Source organism: Rhipicephalus microplus, chromosome 3, assembly GCF_043290135.1.
Source record: "Rhipicephalus microplus isolate Deutch F79 chromosome 3, USDA_Rmic, whole genome shotgun sequence".
NCBI lineage: Eukaryota > Metazoa > Arthropoda > Arachnida > Ixodida > Ixodidae > Rhipicephalus > Rhipicephalus microplus.
Window position 1 is genome coordinate 35,937,035 of NC_134702.1, and position 18,009 is coordinate 35,955,043.

An 18,009-nucleotide genomic window follows, 5' to 3' on the forward strand; every position below is an offset into this window, starting at 1 on the left:
TGCTTTACCCTCTCCTTGGCGGCTTTTGCAGCGTCTGCCTCGGTTTCCAGAGCGAGAAGGCAGGCCGTGAGGCTTGCGATCCTCGCTTTTTCTCCCGTACGGTCGCCCATAACGTGGCGAGAGCAGTCGATAGCAGCGACAAACAAATACGGTTAATAAAAGCCAGTGGTGCTTGATTGATATGTGGGGTTTAACGTCCCAAAACCACTATATGATTACGAGAGACACCGTAGTGGAGGGCTCCGGAAATTTAGACCACCTGGGGTTCTTTAACGTGCACCCAAATCTGAGCACACGGGCCTACAACATTTCCGCCTCCATCGGAAATGCAGCCGCCGCAGCCGGGATTCGAACCCGCGCCCTGCGGGAAGCCCAGTGGTGCCAGACGGACTTGTGCACGTCGCTAGTTATGGGAATGTTTCCTTATCTAGTGCAAAAAAACTTTCACAGTGTTGTTTCTTCATCTCTTATTCTTAAATTTATTTGAAGAAACGAGCAGTGCAACAAGTCTTTAATTTGTACATCGTGATACATCTTTTAATTTTCATTGCTTCTCTTTTAACTGCTAGTGCCACACTTTCGCTAGCGTCTTCGAACGAAAACACTAAAAGGAGATCGTTGCTGTCGTGTGTCTGCGCCGCAAACACCTTTTTGTTAAAAGTCTTTCAACTTCGCCAAAGACCGCTTACTTAAAAGCCTTTTTGCGCGCCCGTGTGACACAGGTATTAATCAAGAAAGCACTCTAAAATCATATTAACGGTAATATGACATGCCTCAGTTAGCGCTGGCGCTTCGGTATTGAAAAAAAAAATTTTATCATCTGCTTATTCACCTTCGCGCTTTTAGGTGACGTGAACGAGCTTCGCGTAGGATGCAATGCAACCAAAACTGTAAGACAATGGACTTATCCGAAAAATGTTTCTGACATTACCGAGAAATTCGTACCGAGTCTCCCATTATAACATTCTTCCGACATAACAGCAGGCGTTGCGCACGATTACGCACAGCCAGCAATTTGAAGAGCGCGTGTGCCTTGTTTACAGTTTTGCACCTATCTCCCAAATGTGCAACCCGACATTCATTTCCTTAATATGGCATGTTAGCGCTCCCCTACTTTCTAGAAACAATATCGAAGGGTCACCGAAGAGCGCAGATTTGAAATCTTCACCAAATGTGTACTTAGCGGTCTATGTATGGTCCCTAGAATTCGCAAGTTTCATCGCCTATAGCGGGCACACAGGGTGGTTCAATATGGCGCCCACAGGGAGTATCGGAGTCGGGGTCGGAGTCATTGAGCACATATACGGGGCCTGCACTGCAGTGTTTTTTTTTTTTCTTCGCGATGGCTCTACTCTTTTTTGCAGTCGCATATCATGCGCCACTTAGACGCTTCAGAAACTCAGATACGATGCCTCGTTGAAGGCAAAGAGGTCCATAATGCCAAACACATCACTTGTTGATGGCGTGAAGGTCCGATATTTTTTACGCATTTTTTAAAAACGTCACTGCTTTGCCACTAACGCGAAGCAATGAACGCGATAGCAACCAATCAGAAGGTCACGCGCCGAACGGCAAGTATACACCAAACATGCCCCGCGTTTCCCACGCACAAATGAACGCATGAAACGTACTCACAGGTACAGATGAACGTGAATAATCGTCTCAGTTATTAATTCGCTGCGTCTGAAAAGCACACCCTTTTCGCAAACAGGGACTGTGCAACGGCTGCAGTGACCTTTGTGCGACAGGTAATTACAACAAAAACGTTCTAGTGAAAGCCCAACGCTCGACAAGATGAACGTGCACATGCTATGAGCGCCACTGCCCCGCGCTAATCCGATACTCGTTGAAAAAATTACGCTGGCGGCCGCGGGGCGGTGTGACAGTCTACGAAACTTGCGAATACTATAGTCTCCACGGAGGAAGCCTCCGTGATAGTCTCCCTCGGGGAGATCATTTCAACGGCCGCCATGTTGGATGTACAGTCACGCCACCTACATGTCGTGAAAGTTGCGATTGTGGTCATTTCCCTAGCTGCTGGGCGAAGCAGACAGAATGTGTTGACCGGGCGTGCCGATTTCCTCTTTCCTTGGTTGTGACTAAGGCGGTGCTTGGCCTTCTCATTTTGTTTTGACGCGATGAAGACATCTCGATTGACTGTCCTGAACTCAATAGTTTTCTTCGACAGGAAATCTGGGAAAGACCAAGCGTCCAGTCGCTCCAAACGAGCTTCAATCAACATCTAACAAAGAGCTTTATTCATCAAGTAAGAAAAAAAAACGCGCTGCCATCAATACTGTACAACAGGCTAATTGCAGTAAAGTAAATACTGTAAATCAACGTTCCTGTTATCAGCTCCGGCTCCTGTGCTCAACTTCTCACTGATGTCTGGCTGGTTCTTGGTCCTATGCACAGAACCCCGACCACATCAGTAACTTCGGCAACCCGGATGAAACAAGGTGATCGCTCGCACTACGGCTTATTTCGACCCGGCAGCAAAAATCTCCTCAAAGTGGATGTCGCGAGTAATCACGAAAGAAGGTGGATTTGACAGACAGGGCCACGCAAAGTCTATCCGGTGAGTAGATGCGCAGATTCTTTCCGGTATCCGGTTATGCAACAGTTTAAAAGCACGTATTGTTATTATCATAAAGTAATAGCCGAGCGGGTCCAGTGAACGAGCGGAACGCCAACTGCGCATGCGCGGCACACTGAGCGAGCCAGCGATATTACGGAGCGAGCCGCTGATCCGCTCATTTCGTCCTCTCAGTGGAGCATGCGCAGCGGACCAGCGTGCGGGCGTTCAAAGTTCCATTCCAATGCCTCCTTCATTTCATTCAATTCCAGTGCAATCGCGCGCTCTTAAACGGGAGCCGTCGGTCCGCCTTGTGCAGAGAGTAATCGTGATGCGACGCCACCTGCAGGAAGGGTATAGGGCTGCATGCATCAGACGTGCTTCCGAGCGCTTTTCCACGGAAACGCGATAGACGTGTGTCCCTCTGCAACATCATACGTCTGTCAGATTTGTTCCTTCATGCTCCTTCTTTGTGGCTGGAAGCAATGCCGCTGCCACCTCACAGTGCTAGTTATGCAGCTGCGTCAACATGGCATGACCGCGTGACGGCCAACATTGCGATAACGAGAAATGCAAGACGCCGCCTCGCGGATTTGTACACAACTGAACAAAAAGTACTTTGTATTATTTACGTCGTCAGCCGCTACATGCAAGGCTCTCTTCCTCATGACCGCAAACCACAGGCGAAGACTAGGTGATAGGTGAGAGGAGGAAGGGGCTAGAGGAGAGCGTGGTGAAGAGCTGGATCGCGCGCATCTGGCTGGCATTGATAAAATAAAGGAGGCCCTATCCAGGCAAAGCCTCAGCTCGACCGACAGTAGATTCAACCGTGTTCAACAGGTGGCGCAGCAATGCACCTTACTGTCTGCCGAAACAGGCAGGGTATCACGTGCAAGTTATGTACAACATAACTTAATTGCACGTGATGTCACAGACAGCTTGTTTGCGCTGGGTACTTAAAGATGGCGGCCACCATGGCTTTCTACCTCATTAGAGTGTCAGTGCAGGGGAGGACAGAGTGTCGTTCATCCCTCACGTTCTTTTGTGCTCTGCCCGCTCTCCTCGGTTCGCCAGCAGCGCCAAGGGGGAAGGGGACAGCGGCACTAATACGAGGTCACCGTTTTTTGCTCTGCGCGGTCCAGAATGAGTTCACGCAGCGTGTCAACTGGCTGGTACCTGAAGATGACGACCAAAGTGACGACAATACAAGTTATGCATTGTCATTTAGTCTTGCACTCCACTCGCCCCTTCGCTCCACTGCTGGGCCCGCTCAGCTACTACCCTCTATTTTGGTTTCCGTTAAATCTTCGAAACGCGCCGGATGCCAACAGCGTTTCGTTGCTAATCGCAAGGTTGCGAATATAAATCTGGCCGCACTTCTAAGAGGGCGAAGCGGATGCAACGCGCATATAGTGTGAATGTCAAATAACCCTATGTGGTAAAAATATTGAAGTCATATTGGTGTGCGCCATTATGACGTGTTTTGTCGGAATGTGCTTCTGCCACGCTCTGTGATGTCGCCACCGGCGAGCGGAATTGGAATAAAGTGCCTCCAGCATGCACGCGAAGGTTCATAGACATTTTGCGAAAACCACCGCGAAGGGCGCCGTATAGGCGATCACGGAATGAAGCAGTGAGATCAAGTGGTGTAGGTAAATATGACTGTTTATTAAAACAATACACTTGCAAGAATTTCATGAAAATGAAGACAAAAGATTCCGTGTACATGTGCTTATGACGAGTAAAAAGGGTGCATATACATGAAGCCACCGTCCTGTTTTACGTCCACGCGGTTTTCATCTCGGACGAGCCTCTACACGTTATGATCCTGACTGCCGCCGATCGGGTGGGGCCGCTGACCCCTTTGCACATCACCACCGACATCGCGAGAAGAACAGCCCCCACGAGCAAGAACAACCCACCACCTTTGGAGCTGTCGGGATTCGCGGTTTCGACGGCCCCGAGGCAAAAGACGACAAGGCCGAGGACCACGAAGAAAGCCGCGCTCATAGACCCCCAGGCGTCGAGCAACCTCCCGAGGAACTTGGCGGTGGGCGGCTCCGGCACTTCCTCCACGAGGACACACACGCTATCGTTCCGCGGCTGACGTGCACTGGCGTGCTTGGACTGCTTGTCAGAAGTCGCTGACGGCTGAGACGAACGAGAGGTAGAACCCTGGGTCAACGATGTGGCTTCGTCGATGAACACCAGAGAAGGTGCGAATCTCACCACGCGGTTCTCCTTGCGTGCGGAGCGATGAGGCTTCGCTTGCAGTTCGGGCGTTCCTGCTTCTTCGACTGGCGACGTCAGTTGGTATCCTCCCTGATACGACGTCTCCAAGTCGTAAGGTCCCTTCGGAGCCAAAGGCATTTTTTCGCGAGAAGTTGGGATGTGGAGTGTGGCTATATCAATGGGTCGCCGGAGACGACAAACACGAGGACGGTAGTGCTGCGATAACACGGTTGAACAGATCAGCTTTCAAGCGGCTGGTCGGCGACGTTACTATATATGTCTCTTTCTCTCTCTCTGAGAAAGCTGACCAGTTTGATGGTAAATACGATATTACCACAATAGCGCAGGCAACCTTGGGCCGTTTCTTCTCAGGAGGGGAGGGGGGAACCATGCCCATGACACATCAGAGACCATCAGGAAGGAAACAAATGGGGTTAAAGAGCAAGCGGCCGGGAAAAAGTGTCACACAAACAGGCTAAAAAAATAAATTGTGAAGGCACACTTCGGTAGAGTTCAGTGGCGTGTCAAAGAATGGGGAGGGGTTTAACCCCCCCCCCCCTACTCCTAATCTTTTTCGATTTTCTTGCATATATACGCGCGCACGTACGAACATACATAAAGTACGGTAAACCCCTTTTCCCCACAAACAAAATTTCTGACTAAGCAGCTGGTAGAGATTTTCATAGTAAATACTGAATGCGATTTCGTCATCGCATTTTTGTCTCGCTCAGTCACCATAGATAGGGTCGGGGAACAGTTCACACTGTTGAAAATCAATGGCAAAAACGCAGAGGGGGTGTTTACGCCGTACATGCCATTTTCACTGCGTATGATCCGATAATGACGTCCCTTAACCTCGAGAAAAGCGTCGCAGAGGAGATAGAAAAAGTATGAGGGTACGGAATGACTCAGCTCCGGAATTTCTTGTTCTCCCGCTTGACCAGAAATCGTCCGCGATCGAACTGTGTCGGTATCCCGTGGTCGCATCAGATATCCCGCAGAATCAGCAGACATATACAACGTTGTCACTCATGCACTTGCATTTGATTGTTTCGGATTGTGAAGTAAAAAGACCGGTTCTGAAGTGTCGCTCTCCTGCACGTTTGATTGTTCTGCGGCGATATAACTAAACATAAGAACTATGTATGAGGCGTGAGAAAGTGATACCATTAAAAACAAGGATGTTAGCTGATCAACTTCTGATTATGTCGGTACCAGAACTGAAACTTCTATACAAGCATTCGCTTAGTAGATACCGCTTCCTGCTACTTATACCCGACGTCGCAGTACCACACGGCGCTAACAGGATAATTTATTGCTAAAAAACGTGCTGTATTCCAGTAATGTGACTTTATATCGGGTGTTTTCCCCCTCTCCTCTGCTGATTACTAGTCATCAAATCTATTTTGGCGATAAGCAGATAGCGTGTCTTGAGATCCATATACCTACCCCCCCCCCCCCCCTCTCTATTTCTCATTCATCCATGCTCTGCAGTTCCACACAGCACACTCAAGCCGTAAATAAAGGCTACTATAACATATGCGCAACTGTCATGGGTTGAATGGCCCCCTCACTGTATACAGCCGTCAGCACCTTTAACTCGAACGCTTCGACGCGTTGCCCCGGCTTGCTGGACGGGTGGACGGATTAGTGTATGGATGGACGGATGTATCCGGTTGTGCCCTTTAGATCAGGCAGTGGCTCACGCCACCTAGCCTTAAAGAGCTATCACTGTGTGTTTAAGGATTGAATTTTACTCGCGCCTTGATTGTAGCTATAGTACCAATCAAATACCCTCCTCCTAGTTATTTTTACCCGTTTAAATTCTATTTTGCCTTCGCTGTCCCTAAACGCCAATGCTTAAAAAAATTACAGAAGATTATCAAAAGTTCAAACGTTTCTTCCTCCTCTTTACACGCACTACATATCGTATCTGTGCCTTCGTATTTGGCTCGGTAAGTGGACTCGGACGCTTGGACTGAGGTCAGCGCCACCAATCGTTGAAAATGATATGCTTGCTGCAGTTAGAGACAGATGAAGTGCACGTCGGTTTCACTAGTAAATTTCTGTTTCCAGTCTGCCTGACCGGTGTGTCGAATGGACTCACTGGGCATTAGTTTTCACCACGTTTCACTCATGGCTACGTTATCGCGCTCGCCCATGGCGTTCGTTGTCATATACTTATCTCGGCAATAGGGAGTCTTAGAATACCCTTTGCAAGCGCTGCGGGTGCCATATGAGCTTTAGAATAGCGTTTGCCCTGCTGCGATCCGCAACGCACGATCGCGGCGACACCATAGCCTCGAAGCCAGCCAACGCCTCCTAGATTCCCCGTGCCTGCCGGATTATCGGCGGTCACTTGAGAAGCGGCGGTCGTCGAAACTACGGTGGTGGCGCCACTCAAGTAGGGGTGTCTTCAAATAGGTTTTTACGTTTTTGGAGCTTATATGCAATAAAAATAACAAAAAAGGCGTAAACGTAATTATAATTAACCTTACGTAAGTGACGCCGTCATTCAGCAAGCAACTCTTTTTAATACAAGGTATCCTCTAAAATTAGTAGCAAACGCCAAAATTGCCGATCTCAAAGGCCAAGTACAAAGACCCTTATCCTTACGTAGGCAGCGCTGCCATAGATGACCGGCGTTTCGCGCTCATCCGGCAGGCACGGGAAATCTAGGAGGCGTTGAACGAGCGCTTGCGTGCCACATGCGGGCCGCCATCACCGCCCGTAGCCTCGAAACAAGCGCTTGCGGGCCACATGCGGGCCGCCATTACCGCACGCAATTTCGGATTTTTTGCGTGCGGTCCGCGAACGCCGACTCGCGTTACGAAGCATGCGCAGTGGCAGCGACCACACCGCAAGGGCTCGCGGTGCGCTATTTTAAAACTCCCTAATGAACCAGTGCGTGCGACAGCTTACGCACCTCTCGAGTTTGAATCCGTGGCTGCTGCTCCAAAGAAATCACACGTGTGAAAAGCAGAGCAAACGCACGTTCACGGCTTTTGTAAAAGTTGCACAATAAATAAATCTGAAATACGGCGGTGTTGTTCATGATTCATTAATTCTCAGACAGCGTGAATTGAACTGTTCCACAATTTAAGAGTGTGCCTTCCTGTTCGGTTCACGCTTGCTCTCAATAAAATTCACTGGGTATACGTGGCTTTTGCACGTTTCCGTCATTTATGCGAAATTACAGGTTGGAGAGATGCGCAAATTTTTTACTAATGAAGTTGATAGATTGCTCCGACTTTCCCCGACTGGCTTCCCACAGTTACTGACAACACTGTGTGTGTGTAATGTCACAATAGTGACACAGTGACGGAACACCCACTGTTCACAGGGCAACGATCGCGTGTGCTGTCTGGCAAACGCTTCGTTGGTTCGGCGTGCGAATTTCACTTTGCCTGGGTGCGATGGGTGGCATTTGGTGTCGCGTTGGTGCCCGATCACTCATCCTACAAATTTTTAGCTGCCTGTACAGGTATTGGCATCAAACGGTGGAATGCAGACCTAGCCAAGAAATTAATTTAGCGGGTGTGTTCTACATTACAGAAGAGGAATGACGATTTTAGCTGGCCCCCATATGCGTCCAAATCACAGCTGTCATTTTCCGCCTCCTCCGAGAGGCTTGTGAGCGTGGCCCAGTCGGTCAAAGACACGGTGCGGCTCATGCGAAGGGGTCATTTTTACCATGAGCGTCTGCTTTTCGCAGATTTTGCACCTGTCATACTCCGCGCTAGCGGAACCAGCATGCCTTACACGTTTCTTGACAACTTCTATGTCACACAAATCTGCATTTAGACTTCGATGTCAAGTTTTTTTTTTTGCTTATTTGAAATTACTGTTCAACTTGTCCATCATTTCTGCTATCAGGCCCATGTCTAGAGCGTCTCAGGAATTTAAAAGCACCATCAGTTTGAAATGGTGAAAAAAAAAAGTGTACGCTGGTTGTTGATGGAACCTCGTGGTTCCACCATCAACCAGCCTTGGCGTCATGGATTCGAGCGCAGGCTAACGATTGAACTTGGCACGTTTAGTCTAAGAAATACAATGTAGCATGACGTTCCGAATATGAAAGTAAACGTACTGCCGAATTCCTGACGTCACGATGACGTTTTTACAGGTGTATAGCGATGGCGCGTATTAATTCCGAACTTCATTTTTCTCTGACAGCGATATAGAAGACCTCGAATATATATTACATGACGATATGATTTTTTTATTGGCGTAAGTTGATTTCTAGCATTTCTATTTACCTTTTGGTGTCATGCGCAGAGAAAACTACACGAGGACCATACGCGCACCTTCGCACCATCAAACGAAACACAAGCCATACTGCGATCAACGCGGGCACAGGATTGAGAGCGCCTGTAGTGAAATTAGTGACAATATATTCCACAATAGCTGTGCAATGTACTGCGCCACAACCTTAACTAATACTATGTTACGCAGTTTTTTTCACCCGACTGTCACCTGAAGTAACCACCTTTATCGGGTATGTGCCACAGGAGAGTTAAGTTCTTGGAATGTTCGCTAGATGTCGGTACTTGTATATAATCAACTTATGATAAAAAGATGCGAGATGGTGATACTTGGAGTGCTCACTAGACGGACGGACATACAGACAGACAGACGCACGGACGGACAGATCGACTCACGGTTGGACGGATGCACGAACGAACAAACGGCCGCTTCGCCCCACTCATCATCATTCAGTCCGTGGATATGCTGTGATTTGTTTTTCGCATTTCATCTGCCTTACTTGAGGGCACCTGTGACGCACTAAGTAACCTTTCAACAGGAATCTTTTTTTCGCGTTAATGCTGTGTTACTAATGTTCATGCATGTTCCCACAACGTCAGCAAGGCAGGGGCGGGGTGCTAAAGGAGCACTTGCTCACTCTTTCTCTCTTTCTCTCTCTCTCTCTCTCTCTCTCTCTCTCCAAGCTATACCAGCATTCACGCAAAACCAACGGTGCATGCGCCTTAACCGCACAACCACCGCGAAGCAGCAAAGGGTTTGCAACCCCCGAGGATATCTCGGCCGTCGCGGCGGCATTTCGATGGAGGCACGTGCACTGTACAAATTGAGGTGCACGTTAAAATTTGAGAAGCCATCCACTTGTACGATTAAATCGTGGTTTCGAGATGTAGAACCCCAAAAGTTATAGTTGTTATTCACCCCCCCCCCCCAAAAAAAAAGAAACTAAATATATCTTGCCAATACCCATAACTATTACCATCTTTAACGTCCATGGGCCTTGAAGTCAATAAGTAAATAAATAAATATTATTTAATACATAAACATTATACACACTATTTCCCATAATATTACATATTATTAAGCACGGATACATGCTCATTTGTTTATTTATTAGGCTTCCAGCACGCAAAGAAAAAAATGGCAGTGGCTTAACTCAGCTATGCCAGCATATACGTAGCGTTAGCAAAGGTTCAGCTGATTATTCTTAGCTTTCCAGATATCATGCTTACAGCTGTTCCAATGACACACATACACACGGTATACGTAAAATATACATGTGGCACATGTATATTTGTTTTGCCGGGCAAACTTCGGGATCCGATGAGTTAAGCTTTTCCTTTCTACTGCACCGTTGAGCAGCATTTGCACTCTCCTTCTCCATGGCTATACCACAGTGGCAAACGCCAGTCAGGGGCGCTATCAAGCGGCTCCAGCGCAGTGTCAGATGGCGACTGCACGGGGAAAGCGCGCGCGTCGGCGTCCATATGTCTACCAAGGCTATGACGGCACTCCTCTGGAAAGCGCACACTGGCGGCGGAGTATCATTGCGCACGCGCAGACCAGGGCCACGCGAAATTGGCTCAGCGAGGCCAGTGTAGCTAACGCTACAAAATTCCTTTTACGATATAAGCTTGCAGGGAGAGAAGCCAACTCAGATGACGAACTTCGCAAACGCAATCCGAGGTGGCAGGGCATGCACCTGTAGCTTGCGTAGGTCGTTGATGCCGATGACTAGTACAGACGCGTTCCACAGCTCAAGCTTTCGATGTTCACACGATGCGACGACGGTGTTTAGAGCGGCAAGCGCTGAACGCGACGGGAACGCGAGAGCAGCAGCCGCAGTGCGGCAAAGTTATCCCACACACTCGAATGGCTCACAGTGTAAAGTCTGCGGCCCGATCGTGCCACGATCTCGCAGGCCACAGCGTGGAGGAGGGCATGTCCGAGACGTGTGGCGGGTTATTTGAGCACTATTACGTCGCTGACGCCAATTCGAAGACTGCTCACCCTCGACCAACGTCTACAGAGCGAGATAGAGGAAACTGCAGACGCTGGTGGTTTGTACACAGACAATGGAACACGTCGCTTTTTGTTTGACAATTAAGAATGTCGAACGTGTGAATTGCCAATATCAAAATTTCTGAAGTAATTGTTTCTCATACAGAACGAATATAGCTCAACAAGATGAAACTGTGGGCTAATTGGCTCATGACTTGAATTTCTGGGTAGCGTAGGTTTACCACTGGACGCGGAAACAACCAGTGATGCACAGAACAGGTCCTACTCGCGATTCGCAGTAATGGCGAATCAGCGAAAAATAAGATAACTGCGCACTTGCAAATGCCGACGCACAGGCGAAGGTCTAGTTAAAGCCATTGACTAAATGATATCGGCGTAGCACATTTCCATTTCATAAAGAGCGCATGCGCAGTAGCGGAATATGCAGCGTCAATCGCGTGCTCTATAGGAGATATCACCCGAGCGAAAACGTCACGCGTGACGTCGTATAACAACGCCCAAATTTAAACGAAATGGAAAGTGAAAATAATGATTGCTGGAGTTTCCACGTCCCTAAGCCATGATGTGACCAAGAGAGGCGCCATACTGAAGTAATTCATGGATGCAAGCGGTGATGGAAGCGCGAATGAGAACGAACGCTCTAAAACTGTACCTAATAGAGAGTTTTAGTACTGCGGAATGGTGCTACGTACGCATCACGCAAGCGCCTTGCGTTACGTGGCGTCGTTTGCCACTAATCAGCTTTTAGTACGCCGTAGTACCCGCGTACGTAACGAGCGTGAAGCGTGTTGCGTCATCTGGTAGATCAAAATAGAAGTACGTGTTGTTGACAGGCAATGTGAGCCAATTCAAGTGTCATAGCCAGATTTTGGCCATATTTTAAGCCACAGAGCCGGTCGGTGCTTGAAACGGATACGATTCTAGCCACTGTACCACGGAGGAAGGAAAGGTTCCTTTCCTTCCTTTGTGGTGCTTGCCTTCGATGCCACCATTTTGCAAAACAAAGTCTCGCGCTATCGCGAACTTGTTCGAGAGCGGCGCGATCACCTCATACGTACGCACGCACGCATCTCATGCGTGCGTACGTAGCGGCTGCGTACGTAACGCGATACGTGCGCGTTGAGGTCTGCGCATGCATACTACGCAGAACGTGGCGTCCTTACGTGCGCAACGCCGCCACGTACGCAGCGATTGATAGATATGTGGGGTTTAACGTCCCAAAACCACCATATGATTATGAGAGACGCCGTAGTGGAGGGCTCCGGAAATTTCGACCACCTGGGGTTCTTTAACATGCACCCAAATCTGAGTACACGGGCCTACAACACACGTACGCAGCGTACGCAGTACTAAAACTCTCTAATAAAAATATTATCAACGTATCGAGGCACCTGCATGCAGGATCGCCTTCCGGATAGAAATAACTGTTAGGGTCTGACGTCCGGATACCCTAACAGTTAACAGCACCGATACAGGCTCATTAGGGATGCGTGCAGCGCTAAAGAACTTTCGACTATCCCTGCATGGTTCTTTAACGCGCAAGCAAATCTAACCGCACGGGCTACCATTCGACCATCCAGGGTTCTTCAACACGCAGCAAAATCTATGTAAATGCGCGGGCTTCTAGCATTTCAACTCGATCAAAATGCGGCCGGGATACAATCCCGCGACATTACAGTCCGCAGTCGAGCCGCGTAACCAGACCGTCGTGACGGGTGAAGCTGCGGCTTCTAACCGCTGCCGGAACTACGCGCGTCGCTGCGGAATTTCGAGCGGTCAAAATATAGATTTTAGACACCCAAATGACCAAGTTGCGCCGCTTCGAATGCGCGTAAGCCGCGTCAATGAAGTCGTAAAGTCACGTGCGCAGTTTGGAACCGCACCAAACGAACACTTGATCCCGGCTGCGGCGGCTGCATTTCCGATGGAGGCGGAAATGTTGTAGGCCCGTGTGCTCAGATTTGGGTGCACGTTAAAGAACCCCAGGTGGTCTAAATTTCCGGAGCCATCCACTACGGCGTCTCTCATAATCATATAGTGGTTTTGGGACGTTAAACCCCACATATCAATCAATCAACCAAACGAACACTTATGTGAGCTGAAAAGTTGCAAAGAAACTCACGATGGACGACGATGTGGATGTTCGTCATGGCACAGCAAAGTCGTAGAAGTGAATTACTACACCCTATACTCTCGGCGCCCAACAGTTACGGCGTTATTACGTGGCAAAACACATTTGCCCGAAGTCGATCGTTGCCCAGGGATTTAATCTAAACGCGGATTCATTGGGCGTACAGTTATCGCGAAGCAAATCCAAGGTGTTGGAAAAAAAAACAAATATTTACATGAAGAACGCTTGCATATACGACCTAATCGTTTATCTTGTGGCGTGGGCCTTCGTATGCTGGCAATAGATAACACAGAGAACTGAATACGTTAGAAGGTTTCATATTTTGTTTGCTTCGTGTATTACCGCAGTTTGAGTAAAAGGAGCCAGATAACAGAAATCGGACGATTAGTGACGCAGGTTGTTTCGAGGTCGCAGCTATATAAGCTCTATAGCTAGGTGATGCTAGATTGATTCTATTGATTCTTAACGCAGAGATTCAAGCTGAACCCCACACAGACACGACACGGCCACTTCGCTGTCGGCGCGGCCTTCAACTGGTTCGGGGTGTGCTCGCAGCTCGGGATCACTGATTTGCCGCCGTCCCTTCGCAGCCACTTGTTAGTCCAACTGCTACATTCGTCCTTTATAGTGGAAGTTGTGTAGCATATAATCCGATTTTGTGGCACATACATGTTCACGACGATAATGACCGACCACCAAAAGTTCTGTGGCAAGTGCATCTGGGTTTCGACGGCACTCGCTCCGGACTTCAGTCATTGTTTGCTGACGCACTACGCTTATACTACGCTCATCATATTGATGTGTATTCGATCGATTTGTGGAGTTAAACGTTCCAATACTACCATATGTGATTATGAGAGACGCCGTAGTGGAGGGCTCCGAAAGTTTCGACCACCTAGGGTTTTGTATTGATGTGTATTTCATTGCATTAGAAAGCTTACGTGCTGCACTTCATAAAGACAGCTGCTGCTGTCGCCAAGTCCGAAGTGGTATCGCATAGCAATGAAAATAGCGTGAGCAAAACCAGCGTTCTGCTGTACAAGCCTCCATTATACTGCCAATGCGGCAAAACGCTTCAACATAACCAAATGAAGTTTGTTTAGGCTCTTAATGAAACGTTATGCAAGGTTTTTATGAAGAGATAACACCAGTAAAACAGTTAAGAAAATATGAAGGCTAAAAAAAGAAATTGGCAGAACATTGTAAGCTCATGAGTAAATAACTTTTTTTCTTTTTTAGTGTCGAATAATATTGAAAGGGTTTCTAAGCTACAATGTATCTAATGGTTACGCGAAGTTGTTTTGCGTTCTGACGAATAGTTCATGACTTATTACTACTTGTATTTGGCAATTTATGGCTGCACTAGTTCAGGCATTACCGATGAAGGGACAAAACTATGCAAGCTGAAGCTCTGAAATCTTCAATATTCAAGCATCAAGCCCTTCTATGGGTTTCTTAAATAGAAGGTAGTTGTAAATAATTAGAAAATTTGTAGGACAAGAGTAAACTTAGGTAATTTTTCTACTTGCCAGGTTCGTGCAAACTTATTTTTATTTTTGCTTTGTAGGCTAACTCACAACAAGTACTACACATTAGCAGGACCATGTCATGTCTTGTAATTACCACTGCTCACTAACTTTACGAATCAGTGCTGGAAACAAAAGATTTTTAAGAAAAAATAAATCTCATTGCCTTCTTCCTTCTTAGTGGACTAGATAGAGGTTGATAGTGAGATTAACTCGACTGCTGTGGCGTGTGCCCCTTTATGATTATAATAGACAGTTATAGTTCAGCGTTGGCGTGATAGCGTGTGTTTAAGTAATAGCGCTACCTGGCGCGACGTTCGTTTTAGTTAAGCGGAATAGCGCTTACGTGTCCAAGCTGGGATAGTGGCGCCACCTAGTGCAGTGTGAAAGCGATAGAAAGCGAAAGGAGAAAATTTGGCAGATCCCACGTACTTTGGGAATCGATGTTATGCGAAGCATGCGGATGCAAGGTGAATGTGTTTTAATGTGTTTTAATTTTTTATCGAGTGAGACGTTATGAAGTGGCGCTCCAATATAAGTACAAATCTACGAACACACATACGTTAAACAGCCGCATATGTGTTATTATTAACCGTTCTTTGCCAATACTGCAACCAGAATCGGCCTTTCTGGTAGATATAATAGAATTCCTGGTAGATATAAACAAAAACTATCGCCAGGCCTGCGCGGAACGCACATCACAGTCACAGCGAAAGCATGAAGAGCGGCCTTTCAGAGCCTTTTTCTAAGCACTCCTTGGATAAATACTAGAAGCACACTAACTGGACACTCACTAAGCCACAAATACTCATAATTTCTGTGTAGTACGCCGGCCTTTCCCATGATATCCTTCGTCATTCTGCTTATTCATACGCCCCTTCCGCTCATCCATGTTTTCACATTGTAACACGTAATCACAAAGCAAGACTCAGTATAGATAAGAAAATCGCATATGCTGTGGAGAAGCTGCGGAGTGTTTCTTGATTGAATATGAAGGTATCCAAAGCTGAACACTGTTCATCATTATATATATATATATATATATATATATATATATATATATATATATATATATATATATATATATATATATATATATATATATATAGAGAGAGAGAGAGAGAGAGAGAGAGAGAGAGAGAGAGAGAGAGAGAGAGCGTAGACGAGGAAATGAACACGGACGTCGCAAAGAAAACGTCTTGTGCAACCGGCTAGTAATTCAGCGCAGGATAAGGCGAACCACCACAGACGTCAGCCAGCGGTCACACGTTCGGGACGCCAGGCTGGAACCTCACTGGAGCTAGTCGTCTACTGAAGAAGACTGCCTGGCACATCGCCACGGGAGCCATGAGGAAACTACCACCCACGAGCATCAACATTGCACCGCGGTTGACGGGAGCGTTTCTGGGACTGAGGGATTCGATGGCACCCAAGACGAACCCGATGACGCCAGCGGCAGCGAGAATGATCGCGCCGATAAGTACGGAGCCATCGCGTGACGCCCTTCCAGAGAACCTGGTCATCATCACCATCAGCGTGACTACGTCCACTGCAGGACGAAGGCCTCTTCCATGTTCCACCAGTTAAGTGGAACATAAGTATCTGTTTTGAGAGAACTTATCCATCCATAAAGAGTTGAAAGTTAAACAGTTAACGCATATCCTTGCGATAGTTGCTTGAAGAGGGCAGAAGTGTTTAACTCTGGAAAACACGATGGCGCATCATATTTGTCATTTTTAAGCCTTATCACCCAGTAAAAACATTGATTCTTTTTAAAACGATAGCCGTACCGAGTTTGCGTCACAGTATTTGCATCTGTGTTTTATTCTCTCTATTTAGCTAAGCGCCACAGTCGATGCCACCCAAAATTTGCTTTTTTTTTTTCTTCCTTTAATGGACTCGCTACTTCTGTCACCCACTCACGTGTTTTCATCAAAAGCGTAGAATAAATATGGGCGCTTTCAAGTGGCAGCCTGTCAAAAGCACAACAACAAACGGTACAGGCCATAATGCGAGTTTATTGACGCACACATTCACCATACACATGATCACGAATGACAACTGGCGCAGTCTGAGTGCGAGCTTGCGTGAAGGAACACATGGGCATTGTCCATTCCGAGTCATCGTGCGACCACATGGCTTCAAGCTAGACGAGCTCTCACTCTGCGTGAAACACTGCGCAGCGCGAACCACAGCACAAACACTACCACGGGTGCAGCGGTGACCGACACCACGAACAGCCTCTGAGCATAGTTGGCTATACAGTCTTTAGTGCACACAGTCTTGATGGCGGAGACGCCGACCGCCATGCAGCCGAAGAAGGCGAAGAGTGTCGCAACGAGAAACACGGTCAGCTTGGCAGTCCATTGGCAAAGCTTGAACGGCAAGTTCCAGTAGAGGTCATCCATGCGTCTATATATAGGCGCGCTGTCGTTCCGATTCAGCGCGCGGCGAGCTGCACCGCATACCCAGTTGAAGCACGCACCAGCCGCTTCAATGATCGCGACGCCCAACGCGAAGATGCTGCTTCCTTTTAGAATATCGAAGAAAGAGAAGATGCACAACGCCGGAGGCGACTCCGAGACCGCTGGTGAAGTGCAGCCCGGGTTCCGCTTCGGTTCGGACATGATGTCGCCGTCTTCACTCGCGCAGTCGACAGAGGACGGTGCTGGTTTTCTTGAAGAGTGTGGCCGACTGCTCGGCGTCGTCCAGCAAGTGCGAGTGGTGGTGGTGGTAGTGGTTAGAAGAGGAGAAAAGCACCCAATTTCCGCAGCCCGGTTGGGAGCACGGCGCAGTGCCTAGTGCGAGTGAAAGACGGGAGAGGGACAGAACACGACACCTCGGTATGGTATGACCAGGCTGGACGCCGCCCTCACAAAGGCGGTCCTGGTGGTGGTTGCGGTTCGGTGAAAGGAAAGAGAGGCTTATTTCTGCAGCCTTTGAGGGAGCACGTCTCTCACCTTTTACCCTTGCCCTCCTCCCGCCCAACCCCCTCCAGTATGGCAGAGTTTCTTTTTCTTTCTTTTTTTTTGTTCCTCCTTTCTCCCCTCCCTGAGTCCTCGTCGGGAGACGTAACGGGTCAGCACTCTTCATTTCTTTTTTCATAAACATTTAGACAAGCCGTCATTTAGTGGGACATTGAAGATAACAAATAAGATTTTTGTCCTATTAGTAATTCACTCGCCATGCTTGCCTCGAGACGTGGTAAACGACAAAAGGCACAAATCAGATGCACCTGGGTGCTGACGCCACCTTGAAAT

At 47.9% G+C, this 18,009-nt stretch overlaps 2 protein-coding genes across 2 annotated transcripts in view; both read right to left on the reverse strand.

The window, feature by feature from the left end:
* LOC142803683 (uncharacterized) overlaps positions 1–13,324 on the reverse strand; it is a 35,754-nt gene extending 22,430 nt beyond the window's left edge. Inside the window, exon 1 of the mRNA XM_075889227.1 lies at positions 13,215–13,324. The gene's annotated coding sequence lies outside the window, so the exon portion shown is untranslated. The remainder of the gene's footprint in view (positions 1–13,214) is intronic.
* Positions 1–18,009, reverse strand: part of LOC119176741 (cyclin N-terminal domain-containing protein 1) — a 296,811-nt gene that overhangs the window by 238,008 nt on the left and 40,794 nt on the right. The window lies entirely within an intron of this gene.